Source organism: Convolutriloba macropyga, chromosome 15 (assembly GCF_964194025.1).
Source record: "Convolutriloba macropyga chromosome 15, txConMacr16.3, whole genome shotgun sequence".
NCBI classification, from domain to species: domain Eukaryota; kingdom Metazoa; phylum Xenacoelomorpha; order Acoela; family Convolutidae; genus Convolutriloba; species Convolutriloba macropyga.
The window spans coordinates 6,150,120-6,166,963 of NC_134482.1; the positions used below are offsets into that span (position 1 = coordinate 6,150,120).

Genomic DNA, 16,844 nt, shown 5'->3' on the forward strand with positions numbered 1-16,844 from the left:
AAGAGCGATCAGTTATTTTTGTTGCCTGGCATGCTGAGTGATTTGAAGTAGCAAAATTTTGTAATTGTGTGAACTTCCTGGTTTTCACTACCCTGTACCGACCCAGAAAAAGCAAGGTCTCGAAATTATATAGAAAAATAAAACTGAATTCAGTTTTGTCTGCGTCCTTCCTCGCTGTTATGAACGAGACCTCATGTAGATTTCTCCGTGAGATAAGGGCGCGAAGACTAAGCCAATCATATAACTAACCCAATCGTGAGAAAAGGGGCGAGAAGATTACTCTAATCAAAGCCAGTCATATAATAGAGACTGTCAGGAGTTGAAAGGGATTTCAATTTACCTAATAGTCTGTACTCGCAGGTACAAGGAGAGTCCTGAGATCCGCACAGAGGTCGAGTATGCCCTAGATCTGGGCAAGACGCTGATCCCAGTAGTCATTGAAGAGGGATACAGGCCGGACGGGTGGCTCGCCTCACATATCGGTATGCGTCAATTCGACTATTTCTCAAAGCATTTTAATATCAACGCTTCGTTGATTTCAGCAAAACACGGTTGAAACCAATTAACTACCCACTATAATAGTTCATGATTTTCTTTCCCACAAAAACTGAATTTAGTTGCTTTTCAATTAAAATGATTAAGATTTTTCGTCTGAGTTTAACCACCCCACTCCCCCTTACTCCCACCTCATCCACCCCACTCGACCTCTTTCCACGCTAACCCTGCGTAACCTGCCCCCTCCCCCACTACACACACTTACACATACGCGCACGCACATATACACACGCACAACAACACGCAAACACACACACGCGCGCACGCACACAAACTCACGAGCATGCAAACACCCACACAAATGCGCAAGCACGCAAAAGCATACACGCACCCACACACACACGCGCGCACAAATATGCACGCACGCACGCACGCACACACACACACACACACACACACACACACACACTAACATTTCGCTCACACTCCCCCCTCGCTCGACCTCCTCAAGCTTTAGCGAGAATCCCTAAGCTGAAGCTAGCTATTGACGAAGCCAGCCGTTCGCTAGTCCTTAGAGATCAATCTGACCTACGGTTTTGTCTTATGTAATAGCTGCGATGGTGCTACCTGGACGGCCCCATTACTGGTAGGGATTTTTTTTTGCGTTTAATTAATTGCTCTCAAACAATTATCTTGTAACAATTATATAAGTAGTGGTCTTTTTTAATGCAATTTTTTCGCTTGACTGAGGTTTCGTCTCAACCATTTGACTTTTCGTCCTCAAAAACGGGATAAACAGGCGCTCGGAGGGCATTGAGTTCTCTAAGATCCCTAAACTTTCCTATATTCTAAGAATGCAGATCACCAAAATTGATTTGAGGAGACAATTTCATGGTGTGAAGGGCGGTTCTTAGTCTTAAAAGTTTTGACCCACTCAGTCACCCCCAGCGCAATCAGCCCCCCCCCCACCCACCGCCATCAGCCCCCCTCCCCCCCCCCACCCACCGCCATCAGCCCCTCCCCCATTTCCCCCCTCCCCAACACTCCCATTGTCCACCCTCCTCCACCTGTCGATTGGAACTCCCTACTCATCTAGCCTTCGCAACCCTGTCCCCATGCCACCCCCCCCCCCACACACACACACGCGCGCGCAACACGCACTCCAGTCACCCCCTCCCCTCCCCCGGATTATGTTTTTAATTTTTTCGTGGGATTTACTCAAAAGCATTTTTGTTCACGCATCGATCTGTTTTTTTCAACTGAACTTTTACTGTTCTTTATTTTAATTCAGAGATAAGGCGAAGTTAACGCGTGTCACTCTAATTGAAGGTTATTTGAGAGCAGCTATTAGAAGCAGGAATAGGTTTTGTTAGGTTTTGAAATCAAATTGTAACATCTCAGTATTTAATTAACTTCTTTCTGGTCTATTTTTACTACATGTTTGAGACAGCAGATGAATTTTTGTCGCATTTGAAATGTTTCCGGATTATTTAGATTTTTAGTAATTTCGACAATGCTCTAAGTTAAAAATTTGTTTCATTAAGATTATTATCCTAATTGTTTTTGTATCTTGTTTTTTTTTGTGATAGTTCTGTCATATTATTTTTTATGTCTTGTTTTTGTCATAGAAATTGTTGAATGTTTTTAGCAAGGTGTTTTGTTCTCCTTTTGCAAAATTGTTCTAAAATTGCAAGTCCCCTTTTCTGTCCCTTTTCTGTTGATATGTATCAAAATTTTTAAATTGAGTTTATGGATACTATTGTGTGATAGTAACAGTAGTGTAAATGATTTAATTGTGTTGGTGACAATTTACAAAACTATGGATTGCAAATTTTTCTTTTGTTCCATTTGTTGCTGCTTACCATTTCTGCTTATAAATTGATCTCGAACTATGTTCGAATCAATTATTGTAATGGCATTTCTTTTATATAAATTTTTCACTCGACCATTTAGACCTTTTTGATTGACTTTCAAGTCGTTGATGTTTAGATGATCTAAATGATTCTCTGATATATTATGAATTGCTCTAAAACGAAGTTTGTAGCAATTATATTAGTCATGTGGTCTTTTTCAATGCGATTTTCGCTTGACCAATTTTTCGTCTGATCCATTTGAGTTTTCGTCCTCAAAAAAAAGGATACACATGCAGCCCCCAGAGGGCATTAAGTTCTCGTAGAGCCTTTCAGCTCACTGGTCGCCAAATATCCGATTCAAAGAAACTGTTTTAGAGACGTATACTTATGGTGTGAAAGGCAGTTTTTACCCCCTCCCCCCATAGCCAACTGCTCCTGGTTGTTTGAGAGCAATTCGAATGAAGTTAGAAGTTTATGTTTCTAAGCTGTTGAACTCAATTGGCGGCAGCTCCTTAAATGCGGCGGCTTAAGCAGGCGACTATACAATCGTGCGCCTGTCAGTCGTTGGAGGGTAATTCGTCCGATGTTAAGTAAAATTTTCTCTAACCATGTCCTGATTAATTGCTCTTGAACGCGGTTCATAGCAATTATTGTAAACGTGTGTGTCTTTTTTATGCAAATCTTCCGCTTGACAGTTTTGCGCTTTTCTTCTTGAACATTCTTTGACTTCTCAAGTGACTTTCACGCTTTCTTTTCATCATTTTTGAGTGATCTCTAGTGCGAAGTTGCTAATATAAAATCGGTTGCAGCATAGCAAAAGTAACTTACTCGTAGCGCAGTGGTTAGTGAGGGCGGCGATGGTCCGAGAGGTCAGTGGTTCGAATCCAGGTGGGGTCAAAGTTTGGATCTTTTCCGTTTGTTCCCCCCAGTACGTTATGCGCCCCCCCCCCCCCCCCCCCCCCTCCCCCCAGTTACAGAGCACGTGCCATTACATAGTAAACCATTATTTAAAAATATGGCACGTGAGTTTGGGGGGTGTAAATAATATGCGCCCTCTAAGCTGGGGGGGGGGGGGGGGGGGGGGGGGCACAAACGGAAAAGATCCCAACGTTTTTTGCACCCATAAAGAAAAATTGATCCAGACTAAAGACCATGAATTAAATTGCCTCGCCTATCGTTCAAGAGCAATTCTTCCGACATTTGTCGGTTTATGTTTTTTTGCTGCCTCTCTTTTGCAATCATCTGTTCAATCTTTACAGCTAGAAAGCAAATTTGGAAAAAAATACCACGCGTTTACTAAAGTTGCTGTGAAAAATAGAACTAAGGTCGAGAAATGGTTTTTAGAACTTTTGCATTTGTTTTGCCCGCACGTTTACATGTCTTCGCTATCAGTGGTCGATCACAGGTCAAAGCGGTAAATTTCGTAATTTTTTATCTCACGCAATTATATTTCTAATATTAATAAATGTTTACAGGCAATCGTGCGTGGCTAGATATGCACCATGCAAATCTGATTGATGCTAACTTTGGTCGACTGTTGAAAGAGGTGGAGGCTTATTCATGGGCAACCGCAGGCATGAACACTACTCCACCCGCTAGGTGGGATAAAAATTTGTATATTTAATAGCCGCCCTCATCTCAGCCGGCTATTATAGCGCTCCTATTTTTTTACAATTCAAAGAATTTGAATTGTATTGGGGCGCTGTGTTTTTTTTTTAAGATGTGTTCACACATTTTTCAATGACTTTGATCTTTCAAAACGGGATAAACAGGTAAAGCCCAGCGGGCATTAAGTTTCATTAGAGCCCCAACGTGGTCTTTAGTAGTACTTCAAGTGCTTAGAATGGTGCAACTGCTGGAATGGCCTTAATTGAAGGTTAAAAGGTCGTTTTTAGGAGTTTTTGGGCTCAAAATGCTGCAATTTTTCATGTTTTTTTGTGATTTTTTGAGTTTTTGTTTGATTAGTTTTAGGTTGAAGTTTTTAAAAGTTGACGAAGGCCTTTTTCGAGACAAATTTTCTTTTTATGGCTATTTTATGAGCAATATGTTTTGGTACTACAAACACAAACTCGCAAAATGATACCAATTTTTGCAATTTTTTTCAAGTTTTTTGAAAATTTTTGTCTTTTTTGAGTTTTTCGAGCTTCAGGGGACAAGGAATCTCCTTTGAGGTTTGATAATAGGGCACTGCATAGTTTTTAGTAACAACGGATTGGTTTTCAACATTTTAGTGTTTCAAATTTTAGCACATTTTTGATAAAATTTGCAATTTTTTTCAAGGTTTTCTAAAGTCTTTGTCAGTTTTTCGTATTTGTCCATTCTCAAGTACCAAAAAACCTATTCCACGGTCTGATGAAAGTTACTGCATGGTTGTTGGTTTCAATGGATTTGTTTTCAACAAATTAACCTTTCGAATGTTAGAAATTTCTTGATAAAATTTGCAATTTTTTCAAGTTTTTCTAAAACATTTGTCTTTTAGTCAGTTTTTCTCACCTCAGTAGCCAGCTAACCTCATCCAAGGTTTGATAGTATGTTATTAAATAGTTTCTAGGGGCAAGTGATTGGTTTTATATATTTTATTTGAAAGAAATTCTATTTTTTGAAATTTGAAATTTTGTCTGAAAATTTTTGCCTATCGGTCTTTGAGCCCATGAATTTTTGAAGGCTTGGAATTGGGTTACCGGATGGCGTCTAATAGCCTCTAGATACACAGAAACGATTCTGAAGATTTTTATATCATGATTTTCCGTAACATTTCATAAAAATTTGCAATTGATTTCTTTTTTTTTGAATTTTTCGGTCACTTTCGAGTTAATCGATCTTCAAGGGCCTATGAATTTCTTTCAGTTATTGCAGATATAATAGAGGACCGATTTCAGAAACAAAAATTGGTTTCGAACATATTTTTGAAATAGGTATAATTAAAGAGATCAAGTTTTGCCTTAGGGGTAAAAGCTTCTAGAGTTTTAGCAATGAGTGTATTTTTGTTCAGTTTTTCAATGTTTTAATTTCTCAGTTTTTGGGAGATGATTTTGTTTCTGTTTTTGCTGGCATTGTTCACGTGATCTGCTAGTCAGGTAGAGTACTTCTAAGTTCTTCATTCAATTCTTTGAATTGTATTTCAGGACTTGTCCTGCTATGTTTTTTTTTTAAGATCTGTTCACACATTTTTATGATTTTTGAAGTCAAATTGGAGCAGTGATTTTGGTCACGCTGAAACATGAAGTGAAGCGAAAAGGCGAGTGGTTTTGCGGCGTAATTTTTTTTGCTCTAATTTTAAAGTAGAGTGCGAAAATGGTGTTTGAACAAAAATTCGGTTTCTCGCTAGTGAATTTTTGTTCACATGCGCAATTTCACTTTGATTTTTACAGTGTTTTCGATTTTTTGGATCGGATTTTTTTCGCAATGGTTTTCCCAATCCATTCATAGTCCGTTCTTGGTCTAGTTTTCGGTTTAGTCAATGAAAATTTTTTGAATTGTGTGTCAGGACTTGTTCTGCTATGTTTTTTTACTTCGTCGAATAAAAAAATGTTTCGCTTTACCTCATTTTGCCGCTTTTTCAACATTTTGCGTGAAATCTTTTTGACTTCTCTAGGCTAGTTTCTCCCTTCTCTCATTCTGCTAAAAGTGATTTTGAACATCAGTTGCTCAGCAAAGCAATTCAAAATGAACAGAGTCAGTATAAAAAATTGAAGTCAGAAGTAGAAACGGGATAAACCCATAAAGCCCAATTTTAGATGCCCGCTATTTGAACGTCGTTACTATAGGTCTTAGTTACCATCTCTAATGCTTATTGGTATTGATAGTAGCCCCTGTAGCCTCTCTTTAAGAAACAGAAGTACGTTATGTTCAACTACGAAATGCCATTAAAATAAATCGGACTTAAAAAATGTTTTTGTTTAAAAATTTTTTTTCAATATCTTCTATTCTTTCTATCCCAATCATGCTTATTGGAATCAACGGCGGCTATTTTCTGGCTATCGGTGGGGTATGTTCTTGTATTTGACTGTTCTTTTTCGTGATCAAATAATCAAAATCAACTCTCAAGGTGGAAAATGATACCACTCATAGCAATAGGAATTTAGAATTTTCTTACCAAATGTCCCACGGAGACCTGAAATGAGCTTACATCAATGAAATTTTGAAATCTCATAAATGTCAGTTGATGTTGTTACTTTTACGAAGAATATAAATTCCTGTGCCAACCGTTGAAATATTTAATAGCCGCGTCAGCAATTCCAGGCGGCTATTATAGCGCTCCAAATTTTTTACAATCCAAGAATTGGATTGTATTGGTGCTCTGTCTGCTGTCTTTTTACAATTCAAAGAATTGGATTGTATTGGTGCTCTGTCTTTTTACAATTCAAAGAATTTGAATTGTATTGGTGCGCTGTCTTTTTTTAAGATCTGTTTTTCTGCGAGTTTTTCTGTTCACCTTTGTCGTCTTAACCATTGCTCTAATTTTTGACAGGTTTCATTGGTTGCTAAAATGGCTTCAATTGAAGCCAGTGATTTCCATTCACAGCTATTGCTTTTTGTGTCTTATACTCTTGTTCGTTTTTCAAAAAAATCTTAGTTTTGCTAGTATTTGTTGTACTTATTGATGTCTTATCACTTAATCTCAATAATGACAGGTCTCAACGGTGGTCATTGAGGACTCGATTAATTGATGTAATTGTATTCTTCAGTAGCTGCTGCGTTCTGACTTTTATACTAAGTGTTTTCAAAAAAAATTCAGCGATGTTTATTGCGAATTTTGGTCAGTTTTGTCTTTCCATTTAATATTATTGGTCAGAGGACTAATCGACATTTAATGAGAGGTTGCCAATGAGAAATAGAGGAATATAGTTGTCAGTTTGAGTTCATAGCAGTTGTTTTTGATATTGAAAATTGGAAGTTGAATTTTTCTGCCTTTTCAAAAATTGGAAGTTGAATTTTTAGTCTTGCTTGTTTTTGTTGTTCTTGTGTTGTTTTATTGCTTAGTCTCTCATTTGCCCTTTAAAGCGGACAAACTGATTGTCAGGTAATAAATTAGTACAATTCTTTGAATTGTTGTTCAGGACTTGTCCTTTGTTTTCTTATTTGTATCAGATGTTTTCACTCCTTTTTTTCATGACGTTGAGCTTTCAAAACGGGATAAACTGGTAAATCTCAGCGGTCATCAAGTTTCATTGGAGGCCTGGAGCCGTGTTTAGTAGTTCCTCAATAGTTTAGAGTGGTGAAGCATGTGGGGAGGCCGTATTTTAAGGTTAAAAAGTCATTTTTAGGAGTTTTTGAGCCCAAAACGTTGCAATTTTTCGCGTTTTTTCGTGTTTTCGAAATTTTTGGTGGACCAGTCTATGATAGAGGTTTCTAAAAGTTTATAGAGGCCTTGCCAAGAAATAATTACTCTTTATGACCATCTTAACAGCTCTATATTATGGTACTCAAAACAAACGTGCAAATTTATACAAGTTTTTACACTTCAAGTTTTTTTTTTTGAAAATTTGTCATTATTTGTTTTTCAGCCGTAGCTGTCAAGCAACCTCCTCAAGGCTTTGATAATAGTTTACTGTTAAGTTTCTAGTGGTAATAGAATGGTTTTAAACATTTTAACATTACAAATTAAAACAAGTTTTTGATAAAGCTTGCATTTTTTTTCAAATTTTTGAAAATTTATTGTCATTATCTAAGTTTTCCGAGCCCCAGGAGCCAGGAAATATCCTAAAGCGTTTGATAACAGGTTACTTAAGTTTATATTGGCCATGGAGTGGTTTTCATCTTTTTAATATTGCAAATTTTAGCAATATTTTGATAAAACTTGCAATTTTTTTCTAGTTTTTTGAAATTTTTCGTTTTTTGGGTTTCTCCAACCTGAAGGGCCAACGAAACTCCTCCAGGGTCTAATAAAGTGTTAATGCATAGCTGCTAGTGCCAATTACACGGGCTTTCATTTTGTTATGATCACGAATTTTAGCAGTTTTGTAAAATAAAACTTGAAATTTTTGAAGATTTTTTTTGAAAATATTTCACCAGCGAGTTTTCCGGCACCACGGGCGAAAGAACCTCCTCTACGGTTTGATAATACGTTACTGCATAGTTGCTAGAGGAAATTGATTGGTTACCAATATTTGCAAGTTGCACGAGTTTTTGCAATTTTTTATCATGTTCTAAATTTATTGATCTTTGAGCCAGTGAAACTCTTTGAGGATAGAAATAGATATTCTGTAAAGTTTCGCGCGACAATGAAACGTTACTGAAGTTTTTAATATCACAAATTTTTGCACGATTTGTTAGATTTTGCCATTGTTTTTTAGTTTTTTTGAATTTTTTTTGTTATCTTCACGATTTTTATGGGCCAGCGAATTTTTAAGGTTTTGCAGATCAGTCCATGGATGCACTCCACAGACCAAAACATGATTTTGAATATTCTGTTACCGCAAATTTAGAAAATTTCTTTAAATTTTGCACATTTTTTGGAGCATTTGTCATATTTTCTGCCTTTAGTTGATAATAAATCTGTTTCAAGTTTTGTGCGTGAGTTTATGATTATATTGAATTGTATCATATTTGGCCTTCAGGTTAAAAGCTTCAAGAATTTTAGCAATGAATATTTGGTTTAGTTTTTTTGATTATTTTAGTTCCTCAAATTTTGAGATGGTCTTTTTGGCTGGGATTGTTCAATTGATCTGCAGGTAAGGTACATTAGTTCTCAGTTTTTCATTCATTTCTTTGGATTAAACTTCAGGACTTGTCCTGCTTTGTTTCTTACTTCGTCTAACAGATTTTTGTTTCGTCTTACCTGACTTCTTGGAATGGACTTTTTCAATGACTTCAGTGACTTCTACTGCTTTGCAGTTAAAATTTGTGTTCGTGACGTCATTTCTGCTTTTAGGTCAATTGCGTGACTTACCTCACTCAAAAAATGACTTCTGAACTCACTTATGGAACTTTAAATTTTGTGAACATTTACTAATTAAAGGTCAATAGTGTGCATCTAAGTAGTGCCAAAGTTATGTACCCTAATTCCGGAGTAATAGAGTCTTGAGTTTTAATATCGGGTGTTAATTTTAGGTCTCCATTATGGCTTTTGCCTTGTAAAGCAAATGTGTCTCATAAAAATGACAGTCCGAATCTAACCCAAAAAGCCTCATGGTCTATTAAAAAGCTGGTGGTAGATCTGTCAATCTTATTTCTTTAGTTGTTTCAATTCATGGTAGGCCACAAGCGTCTATCGCGGCTATTTTTCGGCAATCTGCCGGCTATGTTTTATTGTGATGTTCCTTTCTATAGCTATTTTTATATTCCAGCCAGAGTACCAGCACTCCTCGGTTGACTGGAGGTCCGGCTACCCACAGATACAACGGCCTTGGACTCACCATTCCAGAAAATATCAACTCGGACAGAAGTACTGAGGTACGTATTTTGGATCTCTAGTTTCATTGCCGTTTAAAATTAGTTTCCTCAATTTATGGTGTATAAACTGTAGTTGGTGACTTAGCAACAGGGTGCTACGATCGGACCATCGGGTTATAAAATCACCATTAATTATTTTGAAAATTAATAGATGCTGAGTTCCCAAACTGTATTTTGAGACACTTGAGAACGGGCAATCGGCCCAATAGTGCTCTCCCACAGTCAAAAATGTTCGATTGTATTTGTAAAGGTATTTGTGAAGATAACTTATTGACTGATGGAAACAGTTTATTTTTATTATTATTATTATTAATTGCCGCACAGCAATAGCTGGGGCTATTATTGGCCTTCTCTTGGTTTTTTTACAATTCAAAGAATTTGAATTGTATTGGGGCGCTATCTTTTTACGACTCGAAGAGGAGTATTGGAGAAGTCCTTTTTTTAATCAATTTTATTGGAGTGAATTTTTAATCGGGAAATGAAACGCGTGAAAAAATTTGGAGTGATTTGGTTGCTGAACAAAAGTGAAGAGCGGAGCGAAAAGAGAGTGGTTTTTTGTTCATACCGCTGTTTTTGAGAGAGCGAGAAATTGATGTGTGAAAAAGTTTTCTCTGAGCGGGCGAAATTTTTTTGTTCACGTGCGGCTTTTAAAAGCAGTTTTTTTTGCAATTTTTCTTGTTTATGAGGTCTGATTATGATATTGTTTTGGATTTGAGCTCGTTCTGATAGGAATTGAAGGTTTCAAGTAGTTAATTTGAGTTTTATGCAAATTTGGAGGTTTTTGATCAGTTTTGCTGATTTTTCGACGAAATTTAATGTATTTTGCCCTTTTGTTTTGTTTTACTGCTTTAAGTGCAATTTGCATAGAAGCTCGTTTCTCAAAGAATATCAGGGATATAAATTGATTACAATTTTGTTGGTATAAAACATTTTTTTTCTGAAGAAAAGTGACAGAAAAATAGAGAATTTTTTAACCACTTTTTTAATTTTTTGTTTTCGTTTTTTTTTCAATCGTAGACAATTTTTTGTAGCTTGTTATGACTTGCCCATTATTTCGCGAGCATTTCATTGCTCTATTTGCTCAAAGTAACTTTATTTGTTTTTTTGTAAAATTTAAAAAACACCTTACGTTTTCTCGTTTTTTTTTTGTTCAATTTGGTTTTAAATGTCGTTTCTATTCTTCCTCAACCTTTGATAGCATTTGGGGAGTTTTCTAGTGGAATTCAGTTGTTGTAGCTCTTTTGGATGTCTCTCATTTTGATTGATATTAGTTTTGAGTTGTTTTTGTCAAAGAAAATCGAGTAAATCAGAGCAAATTTTGGCCACTTTTTGTCTTTTTTCTAAGTTTTTTGCCTATTTCTTCCAATTTAATGTTTTTTTGTTGGTAACTTTTTCTCAATAAGGAACATTTTTGTAGGTGTTGATTCTATGAATTTGCACTTGAAGGCTTAGCAGGGCAGTTTTCATTTAAACAAATTATACAAAACTCTAATTCGTTAAAGAGTTTTTCTTAGTCTTTTTTTAGTTTGTTGTTTAACGTTTCTCTTCAAGTACTAGGTGGTCGATTGTTCTGGCCAAATATGTAACTAATTGATTTCTATGAGTTATGGATGGGAAGCTGCATGTTATCTTTTTGTAGAGAATTTTGTTTGGATTTTTAGAGAATATCATTTTTTGCTTTTTTTCTTTGTCAAGTTTCCACTTCTCCAGTCTTTTCTTTGTGAATTGGTTACAATGTCTGTCGATTGGTAATATGCTGGTGATGCATCTGATTAGTGAGAATAGTCAGATTTCTACTTTGAGTCGTTTCCGGAATTCTTCCGGCTATGTTTTTTTTTTTTAAGATGTGTTCACACATTTTCATGATTTTTGAAGTCAAATTGGAGTAGTGATTTTGGTCACGCCGAAACAGGAAGTGGAGCGATAAAGCGAGTGGTTTTGCGGCGCGAAATGTTTTTGCTCTAATTTTAAAGTAGAGTGAGAAAACGGTGTTTGAACAAAAGTTCGCTTTCTCGCTAGTGGTTTTTGTTCACATGCGGCAATTTCACTTTGATTTTTACTGTTTTTTCGATTTTTTGGATCGGATTTATTTCTAAATGGTTTTTCCAATCCATTCATAGACCGTTTTAGGTCTAGTTTTTTTTGTTCAATGAAAATTCTTTGAATTGTACGTCAGGACTTGTCCTGCTATGTTTTTTTCGTCGTCATGATTTTTGTTACGACCATATGACGTCACAGCCGCTTTTTGTTCATTCGTTCATGCAATTTCAACTGAATTGCATGTGTGACGTCATTTTTCGCTCTTAGTGGAGCGAGTTTTTTTGTTAATGCGCGTGATTAAATTTTTGGTCACACTTGACTTACCTCACTCTCAAAAATGACTTCCTCACTTTAAAATTGACTTTTATTTACTTTAATTCAAAGAGATAAGGTCAGATGGGTCTTTGTCACTCTAAATGAAGGTTATGTGAGATCAGCTAATAGAGGCAGCAATAACTTATACAGATTTGTAATCAAAATATAACATCAGCCTTCAATGAAAATACGATTTTTTTTGGTCTGTCTTTTTTACTGTTTTTTTCGTAGACTGTCGATCTACGAATCTATTGCGGCTATTTTCTGGCAATCTGCCAGCTATGTATTTTCTTCACATTTCTCAGGACCTTAAATATTGGTTTCTCGCTTCACATAAATTCAAGTATCTTACGACTATCTTTGTCATGGTCTTCAAAATCTCTGATTCATAAAAATAATGTTAAAAAAATAATGTTAAACAAGTGTTTTGTAGTTACGTCGGTAGAATGGCTCTTTTGTGTATGGTAGGTTGCACCTCTCACTGAGGGTGGAGTGGGTGCGGGTACAGTTGCCACTATGGCCACTAGGAGAGACCACCCTCTATTGCAGTGGACAGAAGAGGACGTGGCGTCATGGGTAGATACCCTCAACCTCACCAAGTTTGTCCATAGATTCTTACATTGAGCTTTGGTATTATTAATTGCTCTCGTAGAGAAGCAATTATTGTAAACGTGTGTGTCTTTTTTATGCAAAATTTTTGTTTTGACTTTTCGAGTGACTTTTACGCCCTTGACATTTTGCGTTTCGCGTGATCAAAATCCTCTCTCAATCACAATTTCAATCTGAAGTCAATTGGCGGCAATTTAATACTAAAGTCAAATGAAAAGTGCCCCGAAACTGGTGCCATTTTTCACTTTAAATCTTAGTGGTATATATTAACCTCTAATGTGGTTATTTGAAGCCCACTAGTAAAAGGCGAAAGTTTTACTTCCCACTAGTAAAAGGCGGACACCGGCATCGAGAATAGTCTCATTGTGGTGTTATTACTGAAGATATTTGCAGTGGATATAAAAGCGAAGTCTGAACAAAATGCTGTAAAATAAGCTCTCAGCGCTTATTTGACTGTTTTGCGTGAATAATATACTCTTTTCAAGCAACAGAGAGTGTCAAATCTGTTGAAATTTAAAAGCTTGGAGGGCGAAGAGAATCTTGAACGTGAAGAAATTCGGCAGCACCTCGGCCTGTATATGCCGTGCAGAGTTTAATTGTTTTCTAATTTTTTATAGACATTAGAGCCTTAGTGAACAAATTCGAGTAGAGCAATTGTTGATTTACCTCTGGTCTCTCCGCAATTTTCGTGAAAAACTTTCGCCTTTTAACAGCTCGTGTTTTAAAGCCCGTTTAAACCAAAGCGTGTGTTTTAAAATTGTCTTATTACGTGTGAACCTTACAGCGTGAACTTTACAGTGTGAATACTATTCCAATACTCCAACGTAAAACGTTCACTTGTGACTTTGAGTTTATATTTACAATTAATTAAATAAATAAACAGCTCCGATAGCACAGTAGGAACGCACCGCCACCCGAATTCAGAGTTAGACTGGTGGTAGCAAGCGCAGACCGGGGTAGGTTCGTTACCCCGGCTCTCCGGGAAAAGACTAAAGGGATATTGCTTCCTTTTTCTTTTATTTTTACCCTTTCTTTAGTGAACCCCGCTTCCCCCTGATTAACCCCGCTTCTCCCTGACTTCGTCGTATAACTGGCTGTGTGCTACAACTTGTCTGTGCTACATAAACTTTTGCTAGAAACTTTAAAGAAAAGTAACAAATAACGAAAAGAACAAATTACGAAAAGCACAAATTACGAAAAGAACAAATTACAAAAAGAACAAATTACGAACAGAACAAATAACAAAGCCGCAATCATGACAGAAATAACCAACGAATCGCTCCTTCAGGGTACGGTTTCGCCCCCCAAAGCAGCATCCTTTGCAGAAAAAGCTGCTTCAAAAGCCCAAATCAAGCCTCCAATTGTTCTGAAAGCTGAATTTATTATGCCTTTCACTCGCGAAATCTTTCTAAATAGAGAACAACAAGAACTTTTATTTCGAGAAAGTAATAAAATCAGGAAAAGTCTACCTGAAGCGGAATGGAATAACATAACAGTATTGAAAACAATCATAGAGAAATCAGATGGGAGGAAGCTTCACGCAGTCCGGCTATTATCACCTCCAACAATGAGACAATCAATATCAGAACTCAAGATGCGTGGAATAGATGTTAGGGGAAAGCACTTAAGTGATTGGTGGCCAAGAGAAAACATACTTAACAGCTATCGAAAGGAGACAACCCTACATCTCCATAATTTACCACACTTTTTACTCAATACTGCAATCATTGAACAACTTGGGCTCCCTGATACGAGGTTATTAGCTCCAATTAAGAAACAACGCATCAGGAGATGCTGAAAGAATGGGCAAACACAAATTGTGCTCGGGCATTCTCAATGGGCGAATTCGAATTTTTTGCAAATATTCCTAGCTTATTGGAATGCAACTTCTGCAAAGAACGATAAATGCCTTTTAAAGGACACCACGAAAAGTACTGCAGAAGTAAGAGAGCGCATGAAAGAGAAGAAGCACAAATGAGAAGAGATGAAAACCACGATGCTGCGAGCCGAACACAGAATGAAACGCAAACCACGAAAGCATCCAGTCCTTCTCTAGAAACGCAAAGTAAAAAGCAATTAAATCCGACAACCTTAAACACGATAGAAAGTGATGAGACGGAAAAGGGGGCAGTACTGTTCCAAGCAATTCAGATCAAGCAGAACAAACAAACTTCGAATCAATAGGGAAGATACGAAGAAGTGGTTGTACGAATAACAAAATTAATAGCAACCACAACAGGGAAGCCTCCAACAGTATTAGAACTCGAAGAGATAGACACAAATGAAAATTAAGATTACGACTTGGAACTGTTGCGGCCTGCTTCAAGGCACAAAACTGCTAAGATTTTTAAATCAACATTTAGATTACTCTGACCAGGAGACACTTCGTATCTTCTGTTTTCAAGAGGTAAAGACGGAGGTACTAAGCGAAGAGATTTGTTCATTTTTGAAACTAAATTTTTTTAATTATCACTTCATGCCCAGCACTGGTCGTAGCGGTGGACTGCTAACCTTTTGGAATGGTAAGTTAACTTTTAAGCAGTACTGACTCGTGCATTGTTACGACTTTTATTGATTTGAACTTATGTATTTTAAATACATACATTAAAAAGTCCGAATACACAAAAGCATGTCAATTAATGAGTGATTCGATTACAAACATAGAGAATGTCTTTGAGAAAAACATAATTCTTCTTGGAGACTTTAACGCGTTCTCAAATTTGAAAAGAGACCTGCGATGGAAAAACCTGCGAGGGAACAGTGACCAAAGACATGCACATCCAGATCTTCAAAAGATTAAGCCCAATCCTTAGCATATTTTTGATGGACGACGTAGACTTGAAATTTGGAGAAAACAGATTTACACATAAATGCAAAAAAGCAGGAACGCAGACAAGAATTGATTATATTTTCTCAAACAACCTTGAAAGTTTTAGTGACGTCAAAACCATAGCAACCGAGTTGAGTGATCACCACTGTGTGGAGGGAACTTTGAAAATAGGAGACAATCTTGATGTAGGTTGTGGAGTGTGGAGGCTCAATAACAATATCCTACTGAACAATCATGAAACAATAAAAGAACTACTCTGAGAGTTGAAAATCGAATTAAATAACTATGACGAACAAAAGCAGCGATTGCGAGATGTCCTGAGGAGCGTCTGCATCAACAAAAAACTCATCGATAGCAGCTATAAGCAAAATCTGCTTCGGAGTTTGAAAGACGTCTCTTGTGAAGAGGAGATGTGTCGTTTAGATCAAATGTTGAAGGACCTGGAACAAAAGGAAGCGGCAGAATTGCTAACGGTAATGAAAAATACGGTAAAAAAGGCATGTAACGGAAACCCAAAAGCTGTCAAAAAGTGGGTAAAATGTTGCTAACCGAAAACTTTGATACACGAGTTGCTCTTGCCAAACGGTGCTAAAACGACCAACACAGATGAAATGTTGTCTGAATTCTCTGATTATTACAAGGACCTTTACACTGATAATGAACCGGACTCGTTACACAGATTTGAGGTGATGCGATATTAAAATAAAAAGATCAGCGATGAGGAACGCAATTTTTTAGCTGCAAAGATTACGCGTTCAGAGGTAGAAAGTGCAATAAACAGTTTGAATATTGCCACGAGTCCTGGTCCAGACGGTCTCACAGCTGAATTATATCTTTATCACTGGAAAACTTTTTCGACTATTCTGTGTCCTGTTTTTCAGGCAATACTAGACGGCAAGGAATTTCCTTTCTCCTTTTACAATGCGATTATCAAGCTATTACCGAAGCAAGAGGGAATAAAAGATGCTTCCGGATTTCGACCAATAAGTCTTATCAATACTGACCAAAAAATCTTCTCACATGTGATTGCGAATCACATTGAAAGTGATCAATATGCTTATCTTCCCTGCAGAAATATCCATGTGGCCATCAGTGACCTAAAAAGCCGCGTCGATTCTCTTATGGACGATGAATCTGTAGTAAGCATCGACTTTTCAAAAGCTTTCGACCGTGTTGACAGGGTGTACTTATTTCACATCTTACGAAAGATGAATTTCCCTGAAAATTTAGTACGAACACTTGAACGCCTCTACTCAAAAACGCAAGCCCATATCAGTGTAAACGGGTACCTAACTATAAGAATAAGG

General features: G+C 36.9%; 1 pseudogene; it reads left to right on the top strand.

The window, feature by feature from the left end:
• The window catches only part of LOC142354626 (uncharacterized), a 69,892-nt pseudogene that overhangs the window by 34,802 nt on the left and 18,246 nt on the right, over positions 1–16,844 (top strand).